A 25,914-nucleotide genomic window follows, 5' to 3' on the forward strand; every position below is an offset into this window, starting at 1 on the left:
GTTGTTTACCGTAATGTCGGATGATTTTTACAATACAATACAGTAAATACCTTCCTACTTGACAATTTGTATTTCAGATTTGTTATGAGGAAGTTTCTGACTTTATGAAAATATGAGAAAGGAGTAGGGTTTCAGAGGACAGAAGAGAGATAGAGTGTGAATTAGGGCGTCGTCGGAGACTGGATCATCCGTTGCTAATAGCTACTATTAATTGTATACCATCATTCTGATTATTTCCGATAATAGCAGCCGTCAGGGTTACATGGTTCCCCAAACTGACCTAGTACCAAACTGGGGCTTAGGTTTGATAGAAAACCCTATGTATTTAGTTTGAGGAGAAGGTCCCATGAGTGAAATTGCGATCTGTCAACTGAAATAGCAATTTAAGCGAATTAACAAGGCAAGGTGTGCTGCTGTTTACGAAATAGTGATTTCAGATGGCGTTCTAGTTGCATTTTTCTATCTGAACTCTCTGATTGGCATTATTTTGGTTCTCCTACCTTTTACGACCCTATAACTAATGCCCTTGGCGTGTATATTCATCGTAAACAAAATTTTCTCTTTTCTAGAGAATTCTTTTTCATGTAAGTTTGCATTTTGTTGCTGGATAATATCTTTCATCAAACGGTCGTATTCTTTCTGTGGCACTTCGCTGCTTCTTTAGTTGTACTGTTTCTGTGGCACTTAGCTGCTTCTTTAGTTGTACTGGGTGAAATCCAGGTATCTATGTGTGTCATTACAATTTTTTAATACCTTAGCAATGATTGACCAGTGTTGTTGTTTATCACAGTCATAACTTCTATTTTGTTAACTTCGTATTGTACAAAGCAAGGATCAGTCGTTTATGACTGAACTTGTGTGGAAACGAGGATATTTTGTTGTAGGCAGTTAGGAAAAATGTGAAAGGAAGAGCTTCTTTATTAAGACTGAAGTTGTGGGATGAATTGACAAAATAAATCAAATCATCATGATGAAAAGAAGTAGTTTATTTCCAATAGAATTGTGGAAATTAATATTCGTGCGAGTTATTTCTGCATGTGGTGCTGTTATCACTAGTATTATTGAAAGAGCGACAGATATCGTAGCAAATAGTCTGCATTTATTAGTGAAGATGTTATCATTACTACGGTAGTGAACAGCAACAGGCCTGGAATTGTCAGTAGCCGTTGTACGTCAGTGAGGTTGTTGGTTGGTAAGAGCTCATCCACCTTCTTGCGTCGTGGTTTAGCCCCTAGATGGACGAAGCGTTGGACGCTAGAGAGGAGGACAAGAAAAAGAACTCGGTTATTACTATGTTTCTATCATATCTCGAGCCATCATCACGTTCCACAATTAACTTCTTATATCAACGAATGTAGCATAAGAATTGCAGAGAATACACAAGGACCTGTATGTTACGTTTGCAGGAAGTGTCTCCTTAGCCATTTTGTTGCTGTGCACGTCTATAGCAGAGAGATAGGAACAGCAACAGACCGTCACACTCATAGCGCACAAATGTCAATCAGTGTTTTATAAATGGGGTTGTTTGCTTCGTTCTCACCCATCGTTGTTGGCAAAGTGTATGAATACTGCATAGCTTTCAATTGCGAAAGGCGGCATACATCAATAAACGTTTTTGACCAAGGCATAGTCTTTTGATATCTTTTCTTAGTTTGACACAACTGAAAGTCTATGTGTCGAGGAGGCATCACAGAAAAACTATTACGGTTCAAGTAACTGTTGTATTATCGTCGTGGGAAGAGTTCACAATTAACTATTTGAAACTGACAATAGGCAAAGATTCATGATTTACATTGTGGAAACGTCAAGAATTATGCCGCGATGGACTTGGTACCGTTCCAGTGGTGCCGGATTTTAATTTATTATGATGTTCAAAAGCTTATTGTGTGATTTCTTTTCCTGTTTACCGTCTCTGAAGCTTATCTTATTGAGGAGTTGAATGACTGCGAGGTTGTTTTTATACCAAGCAGTGGATTTTAATAAATATAGCGAAACCTAACACACACAGACAGAGACACACACACACACACACACACACACAAACACACACACACATACATACATATATATATATATATATATATATATATATATATATATATATATATATATATATATATATATATAAAACCAACTCAGTACTACCACTACTACCACTCTCCTTGGTTGAGTTCTGTAGTGGCAGCGGAGTGTGGTTGAGAACACTATGTGCCTTATATTTTATAATAGCTTTACATTCTACTAATTCTATGTTTAAGATGCGTGGCCGGCGTTCTATTTGAAGTGGTCTGTTTCACCGTGTCTGCCTCAGAGCTGTTACGTTTAATGCTTCGAGGTAAGTAAAACTGAGTTCAGAATTAAAAATAAGTATGAATGTTACTATGTCGGAAGTTTAAATGAAGTGTTGTATCAACCGGCATTGCTGCCGACGTCGGGCGGGGAATGTATGACTACAGCCGTGTCTGTTACTGAAATGACGTTAGTAGACAAGTTGACATTACTTTCATTCTTCGAAGAACTGGAACCGTCCTCCCTACAACTAAATTCCTCCGGCACCAACGGGGAAGGTGTACTTTACGCCCATCTCTCGTAAGTACTATAATCTAGTGATGTACTTCATATTTAAAAAGTTTGAAAAAATGTATACTGGTTCCCAAGAATGCTTCTGCCATATTCTACAGTACTTTTAAACTTTTATCATTTAAAGTTAATTCAGAAATATAAGTTGTAGTGATAAATGTAGTTGTAGTAGTATACTAGTAGTCCAGACGACTTGCTACAACGACAGTCATATTAAATATTTTCAACTTCTGAACGCTATTTACACGTCATCTATTTAAAATGTAGGCTATTAGTAAAAGTCCACAACAGCTAAGATTATCTGTACTTTTTTTTAACTTTTTGTTTTCGTGGTGCTGTTGATGAACAAGATAGAATCGAGTTTAATAAGCTGTAGGTAGAGACAACATTGGGTAAGGGCGGTAATGAGAATAGAATTAGTGCAGAAATGTTTCAGGTGAGTGAGTATCAACCATGTTAAGTGAGTTTGCCAGTTGGTACGTAAGGGAAAATGTGCAATGTCTTAGTGACTAGCTGCACGGAACGGAAACTGTTTTAATTATTATGTCTTACATGTGCAGCAGGACAGCAGGATTTACTGCTACTGTTCCCTTCATTTGCGTTATATGCGGAAAAAAGCTGTGTATGCTTTGACTCACGCAGTTAAATTTCCCTAGTCAGCGAGAATTGTTACCGGAATAACGATTCAACTTGAAAAATTCCATCATTGGTTTCAGATGTGGGTACATGTAAGATGGAAAATTCGGACGAGATGTTATTACTAAGCGACTCCGATTAAATACCACTATTTAACTTCAAATTCCGCGTGAGAGGGAAAAGTCATTTAGCAGTATCGCAAACTTTGGGCTGTTATTTGATAAAACATTCGAGCCAGAGGGTAGCTTTACAAAGCACAAACATGTAAATTTTGTGAGCTTACGATACCATTGGTAATTCCGTTGGGGGCAAGGAAGACGTCGAGATCGATCACTTGTCAACCGAGAAGGCCATATACTTACTGGATTCCTTTCCTGACGTTCCCACTGATGACTTGGGAGCGACGAAACTGATGTCAGTTATAACGTGAAGAAAAGGTAACAGTCATACCGACTCTTACCCTCACGGATGACACAACCTTAGCCAATATCGGTTAGTTGATACGTGAAGGAATAATTAGACTTTGTGTCATCATTATATTGACTAATATATTTACTTCTGAAAAGATGAGGCGGGGTTTGGCCAGCAGCTGATTAAAGAGACCTGAATTACAAAGTAATCCTCCAGTCTATTACACTACGAGACTTCCATTCACGTTTTCGTGCTACGATAAGTCAGAGATATTTATTACACTGGACCTAAACCAGGCTTATATCAGATACCGCTTGCAGAAGCGTCTAAGACAATCACAGCCTTCACAATGCACTAAAACTTATATGAATTTAACTGAGTTTTGTTCAGGCCTTCAGCTGCGGTGTTGTTACGGCTCCTGGGCGACATTTTTTGACACAGCTAGGTGCTGTGCCTGCATTTACCATAATGAAATGAAGTCAGAGTTACACAGATACGGTTACAGGATTCCTTTCTAAATAGCCTTTCAAACGCGATTACATTCACTTTATTGTGAATACGAGGAAGTCATTGTAACTAGACTGATAAACGATCTTAGTGATACACTTTATGCATAACTTATTATAACTTAATTTTTTTTTTCGAGTCATTCCTGTCGCGATTTGCATATTTTTCAGCATCGATCAAGATCGATTCAAGAGAGTTTCACGTGCGCATTTCAAACATCGCTGTAATCATTTTCGTGACTACTAGATTTTTAAAAAAGAAGACACTATAGCCAATTTATGAAGCACATGCAGCGATAGACCACTTCTGCGAGAAACGTTTCTCAGGTTACACTTTGGCATATGCACTTACTGAGTCGTTTAAACAAAATAAGTCTTGAGAATTATTTCACAGTAAAGGTTCAGCCTCTTATTCATTTACACAGCATCTCTTCTAGTCATTTCCTTCCCTGTTGCACTCGCAAATAGAGCGAGGGCAAAACTACTGTCTACAAGCCTCCACACTAGACCCAGCTTCTGTTGTCTCATCTTCGTGGTCCTTGCTTGAAACGTACGATGGCGGCAATAGAATAGTTCTGCTGTCAGCCTTAAAACCGAGTTCTCTAAATTTCTTGGATGGTGCCTCGAGGGAAGTGCGCCGTCTGCCCTCCGAGGTTCTCATTTGAGTCCACAAAGTATATTTCCCTGCTGATCGAACCATCCGGGAACAAATCTAACAGCACGAATCTGAATTATTGCGATGTTTTCCTTTAACCCGACCTGGTGAGTATCCCAAGCACATGAGCAGTACACAAGAAAGGGTCGCACCAGCGTTCTATATGCCGCCTCCGTTATAAATGAGCTACATTTACCCAAAATCCTTCCAATAAACCGAAGTCGATCATTCGCTTTTCCTGCTAAAAACCTGACCTGATCGTTCCATTTCATATTGCTTTGTAAATTTTCGCCTAGATCTTGAATCGATGAGTGTGTTATGCAGCACACGACTAACTCTGTATTCTAAAGTTACAGGAATTGTTTTTTTCCTACTCGATCACATTATCTTATATCATTCTAAATTTAAAGCACGTTGCAACTCATCACACCAACTAGAAATTCTGTTTACGTCATCTTGCGTCGTCCTACAGCCAGTCAACGTCGACACCTTGCCGTACATCACAGAATCATCAGCAGAAAGACGTAAATCTCTGTAGCCTGTCCGATCACTTACGTATATAGAGAATAAAAGCTGTGAAATCATGCTCCCCAGAGACATTCCTGACAATGCACTTGTCTCTGGTAAACGCTTGCCGACAAGGAAAACGTACTGGGTTGTATTACTCAAATAGTATTGGCTCAAATGGCTCTGAGCCTATGGGACTAAACATCTGATGTCATCAGTCCCCTAGAACTTAGAACCAGTTAAACCTAACTAACCTAAGGACATTACACACATACATGCCCGAGGGAGGATTCGAACCTGCGACCGTGGCGGTCACGCGGTTCCAGACTGTAGCGCCTAGAACCACTCGGCCACCTGTGGCCGGCCACGCAGCTTATGGGAACATTAATCATATCGACCGTGGATCTCTGGAACGTAGTGCTCATAAACGCTGTAACATCAAATAATCAGTGAACCAACAAGTGAGCAAAGATCCAGAAACTTATTAATAAGTTCATGGCTCATATACGAATAATACAAAACTTTCAGTTATGTCAAATATTCATCCACAGGTATGATGCTGGCTGGTGCTACGAAGGATACAGAAAATTGCTCAAACGGGGAAAGCAATAAGTCTGCAATGCAAAAATATGGCATACCTTAGGTGGCACTGTACGAGAGCTTAGATTACGTGGAAGAATCTCCGTAGCTTGGGTGAAGGACAGAAAAAGCCAGCTGACAAGGTGAACAAGTTCTTTCAGCTTTAATCAGCCCAAAGGCTAATAGGAACTACTTTCTGAAAGAAAATTAAGGCTAAATGACCCTGATCCTTACTACTTAAACCACGTTACAGCACGTGAAATTAGAAAAGCTGTAATGAGAATCCCTTCTGAAGCAATAGGTATCGACACTATTAGGCGTACCATTTTCCAAAATATACCACACGGCATCGTGCGAGCCTCGGCTAACCTTCACTGGCGGAAAAAGTCGCAACACCAAGAAATAGTTGTGAGACATCAGAGCTACTCTAAATACACGCTGTAGCAGCCGTGAGCACTAGTTACTTTTGATAGTGGACACGGTGTGCTGCTGTTAGTCAAGAACGCGTTTATGGTGACTAGGTTTGAACGAGGTCGTGTAATATAGTACTAGAAGCTGGATGCTCCGTCTCCGATACTATAGAAAGACTTGGCAGGAACGTAGCCACTCTGCGCTACTGCTGAAATCGGTCGTCACGAGATTAAACAGTCGCAAGAAGATCGGTCTCCGGATGGCTACGTGGCACTACGAAGACCATCCGTTCGGCGTGTAGTTCTGGGGCATATTTCAGCAGCGGTTGACATCATAGCGCCATAGAAAGCTGTTATAAATCTGTTACTTCAAGAACAGCTCTGAGCCAGACGCCTTGTAGCGTGCATTCCGCTGTGCCCAAACCATTGGACAGCGCGGTGGCAGTCTGTCGTGTTTTCTGGTGAAAGCAGGTTCTGTCTCTTTGCCAGTGACGGCTGTGTGTTGGTTACTGGGACATCATTTGAGGGCCGGCGGCCAACCTGCCTACTTTCTAGACGCAATGGACCTATACGTAGAGTTATGGTCTGCGATGCGATTTCATATATCAGATGGAGTACTCTTATGGCTATCCAACGCACTCTGACAGCAAATCTGTACGTCAACCTGTAGATTGAACCTATTGTGTTGCCATTCATGAACAGCGTTCCAGGGTGTATTTCCCACATACAGTTGTTTTCACTCAACATGCTCTACAAATTGTCGACATGTTGCCCCAGCCAGCTCTATCATCACATCTGTCTCCAATCGAACCCATATGGAGCATCATCACACAACAGCTCCACCGTCCTCCACATTAATTATTCTTGGTGTTGTGACATTTTTTCCGTCAGGGTATTTAAATTTGCCTTCGAGTTGGGTACACAACGCCTTCAATGAGTAAGAAGTAAAGTTCAGACTACTCCTAAAAGAAACCACATGCAGTTAGTGATAAACTAATTACCAGATAATACCAAAACGCTGGATTATACACTTCGCTAACGTTGTTTTCCAGTGGTATCGGCTTGCTATTTGCTCTGGTCGCTGAGGCGGGAAGTGGCGCTCGTAGACTTTGACGGGGCAGGTCCCTCCCATCGCGTCCTGTGCAGGAAAGTTGAGTTAGTTACTGCTGAGAATTTTCCTGGAAGAAAAAGTGTTTACAATCGCTTCTTTCAGCTACCCGATGACGTGGTAATTCACTTTCGGATGCTGAAAGCAGGAGCCACAATGAGCTACATTCTACCAGCTCTACTTTAGTGTTCGTTTCTGGTGCAGGCAACAACACGCCGAAATCTACATCTTTTGCTGTGAGTTTTGTGCGCGTCGGTGCGTTTCCGTCAATTAAGGAAAGTGCGTTCTGATTAGCTTACGATGTTACTGCAATGAGATGTAATTTGTGGTTCGGGACGTTTACCTTTCTTTTCTGCATGCAAATTGCCCGGAGTATAAGTTATCATTAGTTTGTCTGTCTGTTGTTTTTTACTATCAATTGTGCATTGAGATCTCTGGATTTGCGGAATTTGCCTGATAGCTTGTACTGATAGCCTATATCAGGGATTGCACGATTAGTTGAGAGAGTGTACTGACGGGGAATCAATTACGCACATCACTCTGTGGTTCTGTTTAAACGGTTAAGGAACCGGGACTGAGCAAGGATGTACTATTTTTTGGAAATTTGTGGTAAGTTCCTATATGACCAAACTGCTGACGTTATCGGTTCGTAGGCTCACACACTACTGAATATAATTTAAAATAAGTTACGGTAAGGACTACACATACACCCATTCCCAAGGGAGGACGCGAACCTCCGACGGAGAGAGTCGCGCGTACCTCACTCGATCAAGTTTGTATCTGTTTGGATTCACCGAGAACTCGAGTTAATGATATCCATGTCCGAGCGAGCACTGAGTCTCACTGTGTGTGTTTTATAAAGTTTTCTAAACGCCGTTAAGTGTGTGCGTATTTAAGTGTTACCTTTTGTTGGCAAGAGTACTATAAGAACTGCATTGTGTTTTCGCATTGCACGTTATTTACTGTCAAATACTGAAATGTGGCAATAAGGAAAAACGTATGTTGGTCACTGCGGTTCAGCTGGATAAGGTAAGGTTAGTGCCGTCTTTGGGTAAATGGGTTTTTGTACGAAAATTGTAAGTGATATCTTACGACAAACGGCCTTACTTGTAAGAGGCGGATACATTAAGAGTTAGTTTGGTTGTAGTTCGGTGAGTTTCCACTAGTGTATCTACTAATTCAGAGCAACGATTACGACAAACCGGGCTCAGGTAATACCTGTTAAGTGTGCAACTTATTCGGCTATTGACGGTGTTAATTGTTACCTGTGATAACCATTTAACCCATGTTATAATCAATACCACGAGGCAGCTGTGTTTGTTCGAAACAGCTTAGACCGATTTGCGGACACTAATAATTACCAACTATAAGATAAGTAACTGAAGTGTGTTGTCTGCCTTACTATTTGGTATTCTTTGATGGCAGAATTTTACTTTCTTGCAAATATAGTTTCACAAGTTAGTGTCAAAATTTTTTTCTAGGGCACTTCTTTACGTTTTAAAGGTGCTGCAAATTTTATTTCATTAATAGTCGTGCTCAAACTGTAAGGATTGACATAAATTCATCGCTTGAAAATAAAATCGCTGATTAAAAGCAAAGTAACTGTTATATCCTAGCCAGTAATGCCACCCGAGCCCGCTGCCAAAAGGTTGGCAGCATCAAAGTCCGGACGCCGTCCGCATAAGCAGCGCCAGCGAGACAGGAAATCGCCGCAAGTCTGCGCGCGCCACCGCTGGCTTCTGGCTTCTTAAGCGCTGGAGTCGCGAGCGCTAGGACAGTCCTGTATTCGCCGCTCAGTTGTATACTCGCCTCCGAATTGTGTACTTGCTAGTCAGTTGGGTGTTCATCGCAGCAGAGTTGTTGTTTGTCGTCAGCCGACGCTGACCTAGCCGCTCCGACTTGAACTAGACAGATTTCCGTAGACACGGAGTTCACGACCTTGTTTCTGTATCTTCGTGAATAAAGATAAGTACCGACTTTTATTTAATCTGAGTGTTTGGGCTTTCATCTTTCTGTTCACTGTTCCAGCGGACCGGTCGGCCCGCTATTAAAAGTGTGGCGGTAACTTCGTAAGCCATTTCTACAGCCAAGTGTTTGTCGCTACGAACACCGCCACAAAACTGGCGACGAGGACTTCCAAACTCGTGTGCAGGGCTGGGTCAACTTGTTTCTGGTTATACTAATTATAGTGATAAAATTTTGGGGGCTGGTTTAATTTGTGTTCACTATGTCTGCCGAATTACAACAGTTGATCTTGTTACAGAGTCAGCAAATACAATGTCTGGTGGAAACAATCGCCAAACAAGCGGCTAATCCTCCAACACAAAAGGAACAAGCACTGGCAGCACCACAGTTCCGTGCTTTTGATGCATCAAGAGAAGAATGGCAAGAATACTTCGCGCAGTTGCAGGCGCACATGACAGTCTACAAAATCACAGGTACTGAGCGGCAGCTTTATTTGATTTCCACTGCAGGCGTGGAAATCTATCGACTACTTTGTAAGTTGTTCCTGGAATCCCAGCCAGAAGCTTTAGACTATGACGTTGTTGTTAACAAGCTTGCTGAGTATTTCGAGTCGCGAGTTCATGTGGCAGCAGCCAGATTCAAGTTCTTCAGATTAAAGAAACTGCCACATCAATCTAATAAACAGTGGTTAACAGATTTACGGGGCCTCACCCGTCAGTGCCGATTTAATTGTGTGTGTGGAGCTTCCTACAGTGATGTCATGTTACGAGACGCTATTACGCAAAACATTGCAGATTCTCGTATTCGTGCTGCTATCTTAAAGTTGCCTGACCCGTCCTTAGAGACTGTGATGAACATCATTGAAGCCCAAGATACTTTTGACTATGCTGAGTGTGAGTTAGATCAGCCATGTATTTCTCAAATTGCCTGTGCTAAGCAAGTTATGTCACGCCCGCGGCCCCACCGGCAGAGTCAGACTGTAAACACTAGCCGGCCGCGTCATGTTAAACACATTCGTCAGCCGCGTGTGCAAAATGATAAAGTTAAGTCTTGCCCTAAGTGTGTTCTTGCTCATCCTCGTGAACGTTGCCCGTTATGAAACGCGGTTTGTCACTTTTGTCAAAGGAAAGGACACATACAGACTGTTTGTTTGCGTAAACGCAAGAACAATTCTAGTGCTGCCCAGCCCATGGATATTCATGTTCTTCAAAGCCAGCCCGCCCAGAAGGTCGCGTTTAAAGACTCTTCCACGGTTCGTGTGGGTAATAAACTTGTTCGCAATAAGCCACCCACCCACCCAGCCCTCTGCTATACGACCCAAGCGTAATTCAAACGCTGTGAAAAGTGATGTACAGACTGCAAGTGACGCGGGAGTTGTTGTTCCACCCGCCCAACCCACGAGTTGTCGTAAGCAGCGAACACGCGCTAAACGGGCTGATTTTGTGTCTTCCGCCTCCACTGCACCGATCCAGAGACAGTGTAATAAACTATTTGTGAAGCTACGCATCCAGGATAAGACCTTCAATTTTCAATTAGACACTGGTGCGTCTGTGACTCTCATCAATAGTGCTACGTATGCGGCTATCGGCCGCCCTAAACTTTCAGCGGCAAAACATTCTTTGGCTACTTATAGTGGAGAACAAATTCCTGTGTTAGGTGTATGTAGCGTCCAGCCACATTCCGTGGCAATACAAAAACAGTTTCATTCACAGTGCTCCGCGCTACAGACAGTGTAAACAACTTCGGGTTAGACTGTTTTGACTTGTTTGGCCTGTCTATCCAAGACAATGTGTTGCAGCTTAATTCTGTTGTTGTTCCTCAAGACAGCATAACCGATTTGTGTAAACGATACAGTGACATATTTAAAGACGAACTGGGTTGTGCTGCGAACTTTGCCGCTCATATTACGTTAAAAGATAATGCTCAGCCTCGATTTTGTCGTGCTCGTCCAGTGCCTCACGCCCTCCGGGCACCTGTAGAAGAAGAACTTCGTCGTTGGCAAAACAACGGTGTTATTGAACCCGTTTCAGCGAGCCAGTGGGCTTCTCCCTTAGTTATTATAAAGAAACCGTCTGGCAAGTTACGTTTGTGTGCTGATTTTAAGTCGACAGTTAATCCTCAGACTGTCATTGATTCTTTTCCTTTGCCTAGACCGGACGAGCTGATGGATAAGTTAGGGGAAGCTCGTTTCTTTTCCTAAATTGATCTCCGTGAAGCATATTTGCAATTGCCCCTCGACGAGCAGTCACAACAGTATTTTGTCATAAACACGTCGTAGGGGTTGTTCCGTTTTCTGCGTTTGCCTTTTGGTTGTGCGTCAGCTCCAGCTGTTTTTCAGCGTTTTTGGTCACAACTTCTGGCTAATGTGCCATCGTGTTGCAACTATTTAGACGATGTTGTTGTGTCCGGTCGGACGCCTGCTGAACATTTCCGTAATTTGGAGTGTTTGTTTACAGTGTTGTCTCAGGCAGGCCTACGTTGCAACATCGATAAATGTTCATTTTTCCTTACGGAGATGGAGTATCTGGGACATGTTATTAATACTCAAAGCATTCATCCCTCCCAGTCACATTTAGCAGCTATTCGTGATTTGCCCGCCCCTCGCAATCTGCATGAATTGCAAGCAGTTCTTGGCACATTGACATATTATATTAGGTTTATACCTAATGCATCACAGATTGCTGCACCGTTGCATCGTCTCCGCCGTAAGAATGTTCCGTTTGTGTGGTCAGCTGATTGCCAATCAGCCTTTCAGCAGCTTAAAGAGGCTTTATTGAATGATCGTTGTCTGGTCCATTACGATCCTAACAAGCCTCTGGTGTTAGCTTGTGATGCCTCTTCTTTCGGCCTCGGTGCTGTGTTGTCTCACCGAGTCGGTAACACCGAACGTCCTATTGCGTTCGCATCTAAATTGCTAAACAAAGCTCAGTGTAATTATCGCCAATTGGACAAGGAAGCGTTGGCTATTGTGTTCAGTGTCACAAAATTCCATCACTACCTCTATGGTAGACCATTCTATTTAGTAACAGATCACAAGCCCCTGACGTCACTGTTTCATCCGTCTAAACCAGTTCCTCAGCGGACAGCTCAGAGACTGCAACGTTGGGCTCTTTTGTTATCACAATACCAGTATGAGATACTGTATCGCCCTACAGCTCAGCATGCAAACGCTGACTCGCTTTCTAGATTGCCGATTGCTGCGGATGATGTCTTCGATTCCTCTGACGACTCTTGCCATCAGATTGACGCCGATGAGCATCAATCCCTCCGGGATTTTCCGATTGATTATCGTCAGGTGGCACGTGAGACAGCTACGGATCCTCATCTGAGTTTACTATTACGTTTTGTTCAAAATGGTTGGCCGTCCCAGGCAAAGGACATATCGGATCCTGTGGTTCGTCGCTATTATCCCCAACGTCATCTGTTGTCTGTTTCGCACGGAGTTTTGCTGTTACGCACCGAGAATGACCAGCTTCGTGTAGTGGTTCCCCAAGTGCTCGAATCCAAGGTCCCCGACTGGTTGCATCAAGGTCATTGGGGAGTGGTCCGCACCAAGCAGCTTGCCCGCCGTCATTGTACATGGATCGGCATTGATAAGCAGATTACGCAGATGTCTACAGATTGTTCGACGTGTGCCGAACACCAAGCTGCTCCGCCTCAACGCTATTTTGAGTGGGCACACCCTGCCGGTTCCTGGCAGCGAGTACATATTGATTTCGCTGGACCATATTGGAATTCTCGTTGGCTCATCGTGATAGATGCATTTAGTAATTTTCCGTCTGTTGTGCCCATGCAGTCTACAACGTCTGCACAAACTATACAGGCGTTGACTTCAATTTTTTGTATTGAGGGTCTTCCAGAAGTTTTAGTGTCTGACAATGGTCCACAATTTACCTCTGCTGAATTTGAAAGTTTTTGTTCTGCCAATGGCATTCGCCATGTTCTTACTCCGCCGTTCCACCCTCAATCGAATTGTGCAGCGGAACGTTTTGTACGCACATTCAAGGATCATATGGACCGCCTTCGTGCTACGCACTCTCGTCAGCAGGCCCTCATCACGTTCCTGTCGTCGTACCGGACCACGCCACGCGACGGCCCTTCGCCCGCGGAGCTTCTCCACGGCCGTCGTCATCGCACCCTACTACGGTTGTTGCACCCCCCGGATCGACCCTCCGCTTCTGAGCATCGCACGCGTTTTCAGCGCAACGACGCCGTTTTTTTCAGAGTTTATCACGGTCGCCGTCGTTGGGAACGTGGTACCGTGATAAGTGTCCCGGGTCGCGGTTTTTATACTTTTCAAGGTGCTACTGGGGTGCACAGGAGGCATCAGAACCAGTTGCGCCGCGCTGGCCGCCCGGATTCTGCCGCTCGTTCTTTGTCCACAGATTTGGTCCGCGGCGGGTTCCAGCCGCGCCTTCCGTCTTCGCTGCCGCCCCCAGGGCAGCAGGAGCAGCCGTCGCCGCAACCACGCCGACAGCCGGTCCCGTTGATGCCTCCGGCGCAGCTTCATCCGGGAGCGCCCCAGATAGTCGCTCCGGCGCCTGCGGTCCCTCTTCAGTCGCCACCGCCTTCGGAGCTGATGGACGTCGACCCCTCAGCCGGGCCGCCTTCCCAAGCGGTGGCTGTGCAGCCTGTCCTGCAGCCGCTTTCCTTGGGCGCCCCCAAGGAGTCTGACACCGCAGCGCCTTGTCCGGCGCCCACTCAGCGTCAGGAGACGCTGCCTCTCTTCGTGGGTCCCGACGCCCCGTCGCGTCCCGTACCAGAAGCTGCGCCCGTGGTCACAGGCGTGCACCCTGACCTCGGTTTTCAGTCGGTGTTTCCCGAGGCCCCGCGCAGCCAATGCTGGGGTGCGGACCGGGGACTGCCACCGACAACAGTCTCCGCCCCGGTCTCTTCTGCTACGCCTGCGGCCAGACCCCTCCCCCGCCGTCGACGGTCGCCACGTCATTATTCAACGACGGTGCGGCGATTTGGGGGGGAGGAGTGTTATACCCTAGCCAGTAATGCCATCCGAGCCCGCTGCCAAAAGGTTGGCAGCATCAAAGTCCGGACGCCGTCCGCATAAGCAGCGCCAGCGAGACAGGAAATCGCCGCAAGTCTGCGCGCGCCACCGCTGGCTTCTGGCTTCTTAAGCGCTGGAGTCGCGAGCGCTAGGACAGTTCTGTATTCGCCGCTCAGTTGTATACTCGCCTCCGAATTGTGTACTTGATAGTCAGTTGGGTGTTCATCGCAGCAGAGTTGTTGTTTGTCGTCAGCCGACGCTGACCTAGCCGCTCCGACTTGAACTGGACAGATTTCCGTAGACACGGAGTTCACGACCTTGTTTCTGTATCTTCGTGAATAAAGATAAGTACCGACTTTTATTTAATCTGAGTGTTTGGGCTTTCATCTTTCTGTTCACTGTTCCAGCGGACCGGTCGGCCCGCTATTAAAAGTGTGGCGGTAACTTCGTAAGCCATTTCTACAGCCAAGTGTTTGTCGCTACAAACACCGCCACAAAAGTAACATATGTAATTTTTCATCATAAAAATATGACCTTGAAAATACACTCCTGGAAATTGAAATAAGAACACCGTGAATTCATTGTCCCAGGAAGGGGAAACTTTATTGACACATTCCTGGGGTCCGATACATCACATGATCACACTGACAGAACCACAGGCACATAGACACAGGCAACAGAGCATGCACAATGTCGGCACTAGTACAGTGTATATCCACCTTTCGCAGTAATGCAGGCTGCTATTCTCCCATGGAGACGATCGTAGAGATGCTGGATGTAGTCCTGTGGAACGGCTTGCCATGCCATTTCCACCTGGCGCCTCAGTTGGACCAGCGTTCGTGCTGGACGTGCAGACCGCGTGAGACGACGCTTCATCCAGTCCCAAACATGCTCAATGGGGGACAGATCCGGAGATCTTGCTGGCCAGGGTAGTTGACTTACACCTTCTAGAGCACGTTGGGTGGCACGGGATACATGCGGACGTGCATTGTCCTGTTGGAACAGCAAGTTCCCTTGCCGGTCTAGGAATGGTAGAACGATGGGTTCGATGACGGTTTGGATGTACCGTGCACTATTCAGTGTCCCCTCGACGATCACCAGTGGTGTACGGCCAGTGTAGGAGATCGCTCCCCACACCATGATGCCGGGTGTTGGCCCTGTGTGCCTCGGTCGTATGAAGTCCTGATTGTGGCGCTCACCTGCACGGCGCCAAACACGCATACGACCATCATTGGCACCAAGGCAGAAGCGACTCTCATCGCTGAAGACGACACGTCTCCATTCGTCCCTCCATTCACGCCTGTCGCGACACCACTGGAGGCGGGCTGCACGATGTTGGGGCGTGAGCGGAAGACGGCCTAACGGTGTGCGGGACCGTAGCCCAGCTTCATGGAGACGGTTGCGAATGGTCCTCGCCGATACCCCAGGAGCAACAGTGTCCCTAATTTGCTGGGAAGTGGCGGTGCGGTCCCCTACGGCACTGCGTAGGATCCTACGGTCTTGGCGTGCATCCGTGCGTCGCTGAGGTCCGGTCCCAGGTCGACGGGCACGTGTACCTTCCGCCGACCACTGGCGACAACATCGATGTACAGTGGAGACCTCACGCCCCATGTGTTGAGCAATTCGGCGGTACGTCCACCCGGCCTCCCGCATGCCCACTATACGCCCTCCCTCAAAGTCCGTCAACTTCACATACGGTTCACGTCCACGCTGTCGCGGCATGTTACCAGTGTTAAAGACTGCGATGGAGCTCCATATGCCACGGCAAACTGGCTGACACTGACGGCGGGGGTGCACAAATGCTGCGCAGCTAGCGTCATTCGACGGCCTACACCGCGGTTCCTGGTGTGTCCGCTGTGCCGTGCATGTGATCATTGCTTGTACAGCCCTCTCGCAGTGTCCGGAGCAAGTATGGTGGGTCTGACACACCGGTGTCAATGTGTTCTTTTTTCCATTTCTAGGAGTGTATATTTAAAACTTAGCAGTAAATATTTTAAACTACCACAAGCACCAACAAATATCAGTACTTATTAATTGTATAAAAATAGCAACGAAGAATTGAAAAGAATATGAGCATAAATATCGCATAATTTTTGGAATACTCAATTAATTTTAAAAAATATTTCTTTTAGTATATTTTTCAGACATATGTAGTGCTAATATACAAACCAGACTGCAGTTCGTCTTCTGCAACCGGAGGCCCTCCTGCCAGCCCTAGGCACTCCTCGGGACATACCACCTGTGCAGAGATGGCTCCTGCGCAAAGGAATTGTTTTGTAGTTTTAATATGTTTCATACAACGCAATTGCACCAGTACATTCATCATTCACAACAGAAAATTGAACTTATTTAGATGAGAGACCTAAACAGATACTAAATGTTCACTTTACACATCAAAAGTCTCACAGTACTATATCTCGATGCTTTTCCTGTATTTACTATGGTCAACTGACCTCTGAGTTATGAGAAAACAGTTCCAGAATCTGTAATAATTTACCAAACTGTCATCCATTCAATGGGAATTACATTCACTTCTGTGTCTATAAGAGTAATTTAACTTAATTCGAAGCGTGAACAGAAACTTACTAGGAGAAACTCTCTCCATAATATAGCTAAGAAGATTGTGTACTCGCAACATTTTGAGATTGTTGCTGCTACACCCCACGCATCTCACTGCATGCAATAAACACTTACAGATGTAGAATGAGAATTTCACTCTGCAGCGAAGTGCGTGCTGATATGAAACTTCCTGACAGATTAAAACTGTGTGCCAGACCGAGACACGAAATCGGGACCTTTGCCTTTCGCGGGCAAGTGCTCGACCAGCTGAGCTATCCAAGCACTGCTCATGCCCCGTCCTCGCAGCTTTACTTCTGCCAGTACCTCGTCTCCTACTTTCCAAACTTTACAGAAGCTCTCCTGCGAACCTTGCAGAGTGAAAATCTCATTCTGGAAACATCCCCCAGGCCGTGGCTAATCCATGTCTCCGCAATGTCCTTTCTTTCAGGAGTGCTAGTTCTGCAAGGTTCGCAAAAGAGCTTTCGTAAAGTTTAGAAAGTAGGAGACGAGGTACTGGCAGAAGTAAATCCGTGAGGACGGGGCGTGAGTCGTGCTTGGGTAACTCAGATGGTAGAGCACTTGCCCGAGAAAGGCAGAGGTCCCGATCGAGTCTCGGTCAGGCACACAGTTTTAATCTGCCAGGAAGTTTGTTACAGAGGTAGCTGCAGCGAAAGTTTTACAGTGTAAAAGATATGGTAATATTTAAGCAACAGAACTCTGAGGGCATAATTTAATATCCATTGTCTACTCCACACAGCACAAATTTTGTCACACAACTTGGAGGAACGTTAGATATATCGATCGTGACAGTCCAAAGCGGACTGCCTCCAGCATGGTTCACAAAGATATGCAAATATTTTAATATGTTACTCTGCAAGTACAAGTAAAGAAAAAAGTTCAAATGAAGATAGGTCCGCAAATGCTTATTTACGGCTAATAATAGCTTTTCCGTGTAATTTAGCAAGTTCGTTAATGTGAAACCATAGCAAAACCTTTTTTAGATTAAAGTAAGGCACGATTTCAGATTTTTGTTGTTGTTATTGGTCTCCTGAATCTAATAAAACATGTCCCAGACGTGCAGTAGTTTTCCAGATCATCCAACATGGATTCACAGGTGCTATTGTATTGATGAAAGTAGATTATCAGACATATTCACACAGTTTCATTTAACGTTATTACTCCGGTTTTTTTTTTAAATTAAGTTCTCTATTACTTCTGTTGAAAACATTGTGCATAGTCTGCAATTTAAACAACGAATTAGGCCAAGTAGTTAATAAATCAAAATTTTACGAAATTACGTCTTCACTTCTCTGGATGTTATGGAAAACTACTGCAGATACACGTCTGGTACATGTTTTATTAGATCCAGTTGATCAATAAAAACAAAATGAATGGAAATCACGCTTTGCTTTAACCTCGTACAGTCATGGCTTCAAATTAACGAAGTTGCTAAAGTCCCGACAAAATGTTTTACTAGCCACAACGCCGTAACTAAACATTTTCGGACGTGTGTTTATCTGCACTGTTTTCTTTAGTTTTACTTATGGAATAACATAGGAAAATATTAGCATATCTTCGTGAATCACCCTGTAGAAATACAAAGGCTCCAAATAAATAGTGCTTCCAAGAAAGTTGCTAAATTTTTGAGCTTCTGTTTCATGGCTCCATACAAAAAACATTCAATTCAGTATAACAATACAAGCCCTGCGTCCTGTTAAAGGATTTCTGTAGCTTTGGTAAAAGTCAGAAAAAATCAATAGCTGTATATCACATCATAGTTGATAAACTTGTACAACTTATACCGCAAATATCAGTCGGAATTAAGTAAGCACCCGGTACCAACTGATGACCTGAGATATGCCACTGACAAACGTGCGGCTACCATAACGACACTGCTTGAGTTCGGCAAAGTATTTGATGCACAAGAAATTGGACCAGCGCGTGAGAAAAATAGACAATTACATACACATACTTCTGTAGCTACTCTGATTTCTCTTACTTTATTAAGATGGTCATTTCTCCCTATGTAGGTAGGTGACTCTAAAATAATTTCACATTAATGGAAAATATTGGTGACTGAAATTTCGTGAGAAGATCCCGTCGCAGTGAAATCGCCATTCGTTTAATGACTTGCAAAGGACGTATAAGGGTACTGTAAGCAGTCTCTTTAGTAGAAATGTTATACCTTCTAAGCTTGGTGAAGTACAGTCCATGTGGTGTCTTCCTCATAACATTACCTATCTGGTCTTTCCAATTTAAATTGTCCTTAACAGTAATTCACAGATACTTAGTTCAACTGGAAGCTTTTAAATTTGTGTAATTTCTGGTGTAACCAAAATTTAATAGCTTTCTTTTCTTACTCATTTGGGTGACCTTATAGTTTATCTATTCTGAGACCATTGTCACTTTTCGCACAATGCAGATACAGTGTCGGTTTTGGAAATGGTTTGGATGTTCTAAAGACTTCACTAGAGGGCAAACGATAGCTTCTTCTACAAACAGTCTAACAGGGCTACCAAGATTGCCTCCTAAAATGTTTACATAGGTTAGGGAGGGCAGAAGACTATAACTCTTATTTTGGGAAAGCCAGATAATAGTTCTGTTTTATCGAAACCGGACGTGTTTTTCTTCATAGAGTTACCACAATCGTTACTGAAGAAAAAGAACGAGATTGAATTGAAATAATTCTATTTTACTCGATAATTTTCTGTAGATTACTACGAACTGTGACCTATTTGATAGGAACGCACGAGTCTAGTCACGTAACTGAGGTGATACTTCATAGACAAGCAATTGTTTAGAAGTCATTTATGAGGAACAGTGTTAAAAGCCTTCTGGAAGCCTAGAAATATGGAATCAATTTGAGATCCCTCGTCGACAGCACTCATTCTTACTTGCGAATGAAGAGCTGGTTGCGTTTCACAAGAACGAATTTTCTGAAAACACGCTGACAATGCGTCAGTGGATATCAGGCATATGAATATCGATCTTTCTTCAGTGTTCCAAAAACTACGACTTAGAGTACGTGTGTTGACGTCGCAGGTATTTTTTGTAACTGACCAGAAATTATTAACTTTCATGTTACACAAACTACTGATTTCGTTTCATCTTGACGGTATCCAAATACCATGTATCAGAAGATGGTAAAAACGAAGAGTGAAATTTCGCAGCGGCAGCTCAGCTGGACAGAAATGCTGTCGCCACATCCAAAAAGACGTACATTACGCAATGAGTTATTAGAACGAAACTGCCCTATTATGAAGTAATCCATACCGGCACCAGCAGTTGTAATGCTAGATGATTAGAACTGACCATGAACGAATGTGTGTTACATCCAACTTGTCCCCAATATGAGCACGTCAGTGCTTCGCTGCCCTGTTAATGATTTCGTCTAAACAAGTTACGTGACTAACATAACCTTTGTCTACATCACCAACTCCCCAGGGCGCAAGCACACTTTTTACCTCGTGTGACGTCGTGTGCTGTCAATACTACGCCACCTGAGTCCACATGTAGAATTTGGCGGTAGCCCCTTGTGACTACGCTGCAAATCTACGGCCGGCTTAGAGACACGACCTCCTCAGCCCACGCCGCTTGTACCGCCACAAAACCGACTTACTAGACGACCCACCGCTCTCTAGAGTAGTCTAGTCTAGTCTTTCTGTTGTTCCGCTCTCTCTGTCTAGTCTAAGCGTTGTCGTTCAGCCTTTGTTACTACTGCGGACATCGGACTCGACCTATCTCACCGACTTGTGTTGGATATTACGCCGGACTTGCTGGGAATCACGTTCAGTTTAGAGATGTATCTAACACTACCCTATGATTCTCGTTATTTGTGTCCCAGTCACAGAAGCCACCACGTCCTTGACCTCCACAAGTTTTTGGTCAACCAGACATCTCACATGAGAGGCCACGCGTTGTCACTGAGGCGGAAAAAGTCATGGGATATCGTGCCGGATGTCCTGTTGCCCAGTGAAGTGCAGTAACTCGTTTTAGCATGGACTCAAAAAGTCGTTGGAAGTCTCATGCAGTAAAATTGACCCATACTACGTATATAGCCGTGCACAACTGCAAAAACGTTGCGAGTGCTGGATTTTGTGCTCGAAGTGAGCCCTTGATTATGTCCCATAAGCGCCTGACTGTAATCGTGTGGGACGATCTAGGTGACCAATCTATTCGTAGAATGTTCTTCATACCAAACTAGAACAATGGCACATGGCGCATTGTCATCCATAATGATTCCACGACTGAATGACTGCAAATGGTCTTCTGTTAGCCGAATATAACCATTGCAAACATCCAACTTTCAATTTCAATCATGACTATAGTAAAAATATGGCAAAGGTAATGTTGAATCATATCACTTGGAGCAGTTGTGATCTAAATAAGAATTTATTCTTAACATCACAAGACAAAAAATGACTAAAGAAAAGACACACACATTTTTTATTTGGACAAACGCTATCAATGATATGCGGCCTAAGGTGAACAAAGTGATCACCTAGGGATCAACACACGACACAAACCAGAACACTAAACGCTTTACCTGACTTCATACATGTGAATCCGCGGTATGGCCCAAAAACTACGCTACAGTCAAGCATGGTGCTGAGAAGAATATATTGGAGCCCTACGCCATAGCAACGAACACTTTACCCTCCTGCTCGACAGGGCGGCACCCCGCGATGCGCTCGGCGACCCGAGTCATGGACGGCAGTAAACTGTTATTAATGTCGCGCGTCCGAAAGATGTAAGTAGGCGGTCTCGCGTTTGGCTAATTCGGAGCCTCTCAAACCCCGGTGGGTTCTAGTGTGCAGGTGGACCGGTTTGCTGTTGTGCCAAACCAATTTGACTCCATGCCACAACTATGAATGACGGAATATGTCAAATGTTTGGACGGATGACTCAAAACAAATAAGTGCACCCACGCAGCACTCGTTGTGTGCGTGATGCTAAAAGCAGTACGTCTGACAGTTCAGATGAAAACTGGCACAGGCTCTCCCTTGCTCTGCATACACAGATTTGACCAATTAGTGACTTTAAGAATTAATTGGGAGAAAAGGAGATACAGACTCAGATTATAGGCCTCTTTCTCCCACGTTTACGCTGTGACGTTTGCTAAAAGCATGAACTCGATGGAACCACAGTCTTACATACAAAGATTGCTGTGTACCCTGTAGCGTCCATCTCGAACTTTCCAAAGAATGGCCATAAACTCGCTAAACCCTTGTGCCTTCACAAATATGTCTTGAAGAAGAGTCTTAACGTATGGGCGCCCGTGGTCATGGAAATTCGCAGAAACGCACAGTCGTCTCAATGCCTTCCTGCCTAACAAGGGCCCATCCTCTGATTTATTTGCTGATCATCAATGCTCTGCCCATAGCTAGTTGGCCGATGTGAACGCGGCCGCCGGCCGACTGGCGCCATCCAACGAGTCTGCACAATGACACTGATTAGCAGCACGTTTTCACCCTGCATAAAAAACGTCCCCTCGGCTCTGAGCCACCGTACGCTTTCACTGCAGTCGTTTAAATCGGCACCCTCTTCCTTTAGATGCAGGCAAAGCTTACCGCAATTCCTTCAGTAGAGCACACAAGCAAGAGCGTAACTACTGCCAACCATTTCATGATATGAATGAAGTCAGATAATTTCCAGCTATTGCAACCATGTAATAAAGATCAACTTCCCTAGGAACACAACACCATATCAGAACTGACTGTGCCCTGCAATCTCTCACCATCGCCAGTCAATGAGAGATTCAGATGAACTAGACTACCCAGTCCATTGAATCGAAACACAGCTCTCACCATTATTGAACCACTACCAACTTACACTGTGTCTTGTTGAAAACTTGGTTTTGTGGATAAGTGGGGTGTGTGACACACTCAAAAACCAGCATGAGCTCTTACGAACTGAAATAGGCACTCGTCTGACATGACCACCGTTTCCCTGTCATTTAGGGTCCACCCGATATGGTCATCGGCTCAGGAGAGGCACTGCAAGTGATGTCATGCTGTTAGCAAAGGCAATCAGGTCGGTCGTCTGCTGCCATAGCCCGTTAACGACATCTTTCGCAGCACAGCCGTGACAGATACGTTAGTCGTACGTTTCACACTGATTACTACGGCTATTTCACGTATTGTTATTGCCTGTTAGTACTGACCAATCTAATTCAGTTGCTGTCGGTCGTTAAGTGAATTCCATCAATTACTGCATTCTCCGCCTGAAACGTCATATTCTCGGCACACTCTGAATTCCCAAACGATCTCCAGAATGTACTTACCCAATCGTCTCGCTCCAAATGCCTTTTCGCGTTCAAAGTATGCTAATTACCTTGTTGAGGCCATAATTAACTTGGTAAATTATTGTACATGAATCACATCTACATCTACATCATACTCCGCAAGCCACCTAATGGTGAGTGGCGGAGCGTACTTTTGGTACAACTATCTGATCCCCACAACCATGTTCCACTCGCAAATAGTGCGCGCAAAGAATGATTGTCACTAACCACCGGATCACAAATGAAAGCTCCGCCGACGCACTGCCGTTTTACGCCTTGTGTACCCGATACTGCCGACACCTGCATGTGTGCATGTCGTTATCCCATCACTTTTGTTACCTTAGAGTTATGTTTCGTACATGAACCAGTCGCCTGCTGTGGAGGCGACACTTGAACCGACATCCATTGACCTCTGTACAACAACAGGTCCATTATCAGTGGTACCGGGCATATTCGACTTGTAATCTCACTAACTGGAGTGGAGGTGTTTACAGTGATGAGTCCCGCTTCAAACTGAGCCCCGATGACCAGTGAAGACGTACTTGCAGAGACGCATGGATGGGTGTGCCATATCATATCATAGCAGGACCCCTTTGAGTGTCATCCACGCAACTTTACAGCATGTTCTAAGCCCGTTTTATTGCCCTTTATGGCAAGGCATTATGGGCTTACATCTCAGCTAGATAACACCCTCCTGCACACGGAGACACTTTCAGCTGCTTGCCTTCGTGCTTTCCAAAACATACGTTACACAGTAAGGTCACCTTATCTCACCCCAGTTGAGAAAGTTTAGAGCATTATTGGAAAGACCCTCCAAGCAACTCGGCATTTTGAAGATCTAAGGAGCAATTGGGACTGCATGTACCATCAGGAGGACATCCAACCATTCTATCAAACAATGTCAATACTAATAACTGCTTACATAGCGCCAAAGGTGGACCAAAGCGTAAACGACTTCCTCAACTTATGAAGCTTTTCCTCTTGAATTAACTATCGAATTTTTCCTTAAGTTGCAATCATTTGTTGACTGTACACGCACACTACATCAACCGAGTTCCGTCCCAGCCCTTCGTGATGCATCACTTTTTGTCTTAGAGTATATTCGTAAAGTATTCTGACGCAAGGATTGTCCTTTTTAGGAGTAGTAGTGGTCAATTTCATAACAAATAACCTTTTCGTTCCAAATCAAGGCGGGAGGAATATGGGAATCTTTTATCTGCATACGTGAGAACGAAAATTATTCGACACAATGGAAGAGACACCAAAGATTTAGACCTTGTATCGTAAAGCTGTTAATACTCAGTAAAAAGCCCTGTCCGGTTAAGAAGCAGCACATGAGCCACGCTGCCTCACGGATGACCCAATATGTGCAAAATGGGTTTAGCTTTAGAACTGACTGCCGCAGGACCGCCTGTCGAGCTATGTGACGAACGCTACGAACAATACCATACAGTTACCATAATCATTGCATCCCATTAAAATGGAACTAACTCTTAATTTAACGAAACTGGAATGTAAACGCAGCCATGGAGCACAAAACGACAAAAATTTATATATTCATTAAAGTTATTTACGAAATATCAAGGTAGTTAATTTACTGTTTAGCTTCTGGAAATTTGTATGATATCTATGTCGTAACTGCTTCTTTAAATTATCGCAATAAATAATCCGTAGTATAGCACGTATATTTTGGAAGAAAATTCATTTCTATAGTCTTGTCATCGCAACGATATGTAAGCACAGCGTTCATTGAATTATTGAAATTTAGGAAACGTCTGTTAGATATTGGTCAAACGAACTCCACTTACTTAAACATCTAAACGGGAATGCTATCACAGCTCTGAATATGTGAACATAGCAACTTCATGCTGCATTTTGTTCCAAATGGGTGCTGTTTTTGGAGCTAGCAGTTACTGACTGGTAACATTAATCTTCTTTCCCAGAGTTTATTTCTAGGTAATTAAGTGCACATAGTCTCACTCTGCTGTACGCGACGCTTGCCTCATTTATCCTTTACGTTTCCCTTTCTTCACATATCAGATATTACTAGATAAAGTTATGCCTATGGTTCCACCCTTAATATTTTCTGTCAATCAATCTGAGGTGAGAGCAAAAACTATGACGCTGTTGAGTCCGTCCCGTCAGTCAGCGTACAAGAACAAATGAATAAAGGCTTGTATACTGGTGAACGCATACAGTGCAGTTCGATGAAAGGGGATGCATATAAGGAACGAATGGAAGAACGGAGTGTCTCAAAGATTAGCAACAAGTAATTCGTTTCCAGCTGTTCGCCTCTTCAAAACGTAGTTAGAGGTCAAACATCGTTATTGGTATATCTGTTACAAATTGAAAATGCGTCTAAGAGTCAATTACAAACGAAGTTACGTGGCTCTGTTCGGCGAATTGACTTACCGACACAGGCGGCGACCACGACGATGACAATGAGTGTCTTCTGCATGGCGAATAGTAGCCAGGAGTTAGGAACATCGCCTTTTATAAGCTAGTAAGCTTCCGTTGTTACGTAAAGCGAACGTCATCAGTTAAGTGCGAATTGTAGTGATAAAAGCTACCAGGTGTTTTGTACTTCACAGAAAATTATCCGTTGTTCCCTCCTGTGGATGTTAATAGCAGTCGAACAAGGAGAAGGGAAATGAATTTACATGTCACTGGCTGAGGGAGGCGTGGCCACTCGAACGAGCCATATAACAAAACG

The 25,914-nt window shown here is 44.2% G+C and overlaps 1 long non-coding RNA gene across 1 annotated transcript; it reads right to left on the reverse strand.

Moving 5' to 3' along the window:
* Nucleotides 1-988: 988 nt before the first annotated feature.
* LOC124712494 lies at nucleotides 989-25,657 on the reverse strand. The gene is made up of 4 exons (XR_007005581.1): nucleotides 25,614-25,657; nucleotides 16,529-16,615; nucleotides 7,286-7,422; nucleotides 989-1,254 (listed from the first exon to the last, which is right to left on the reverse strand). It is a non-coding gene; the product is annotated as an uncharacterized LOC124712494 (long non-coding RNA).
* Between the last annotated feature and the right edge of the window lie 257 nt (nucleotides 25,658-25,914).

Source organism: Schistocerca piceifrons, chromosome 8 (assembly GCF_021461385.2).
Source record: "Schistocerca piceifrons isolate TAMUIC-IGC-003096 chromosome 8, iqSchPice1.1, whole genome shotgun sequence".
NCBI lineage: Eukaryota > Metazoa > Arthropoda > Insecta > Orthoptera > Acrididae > Schistocerca > Schistocerca piceifrons.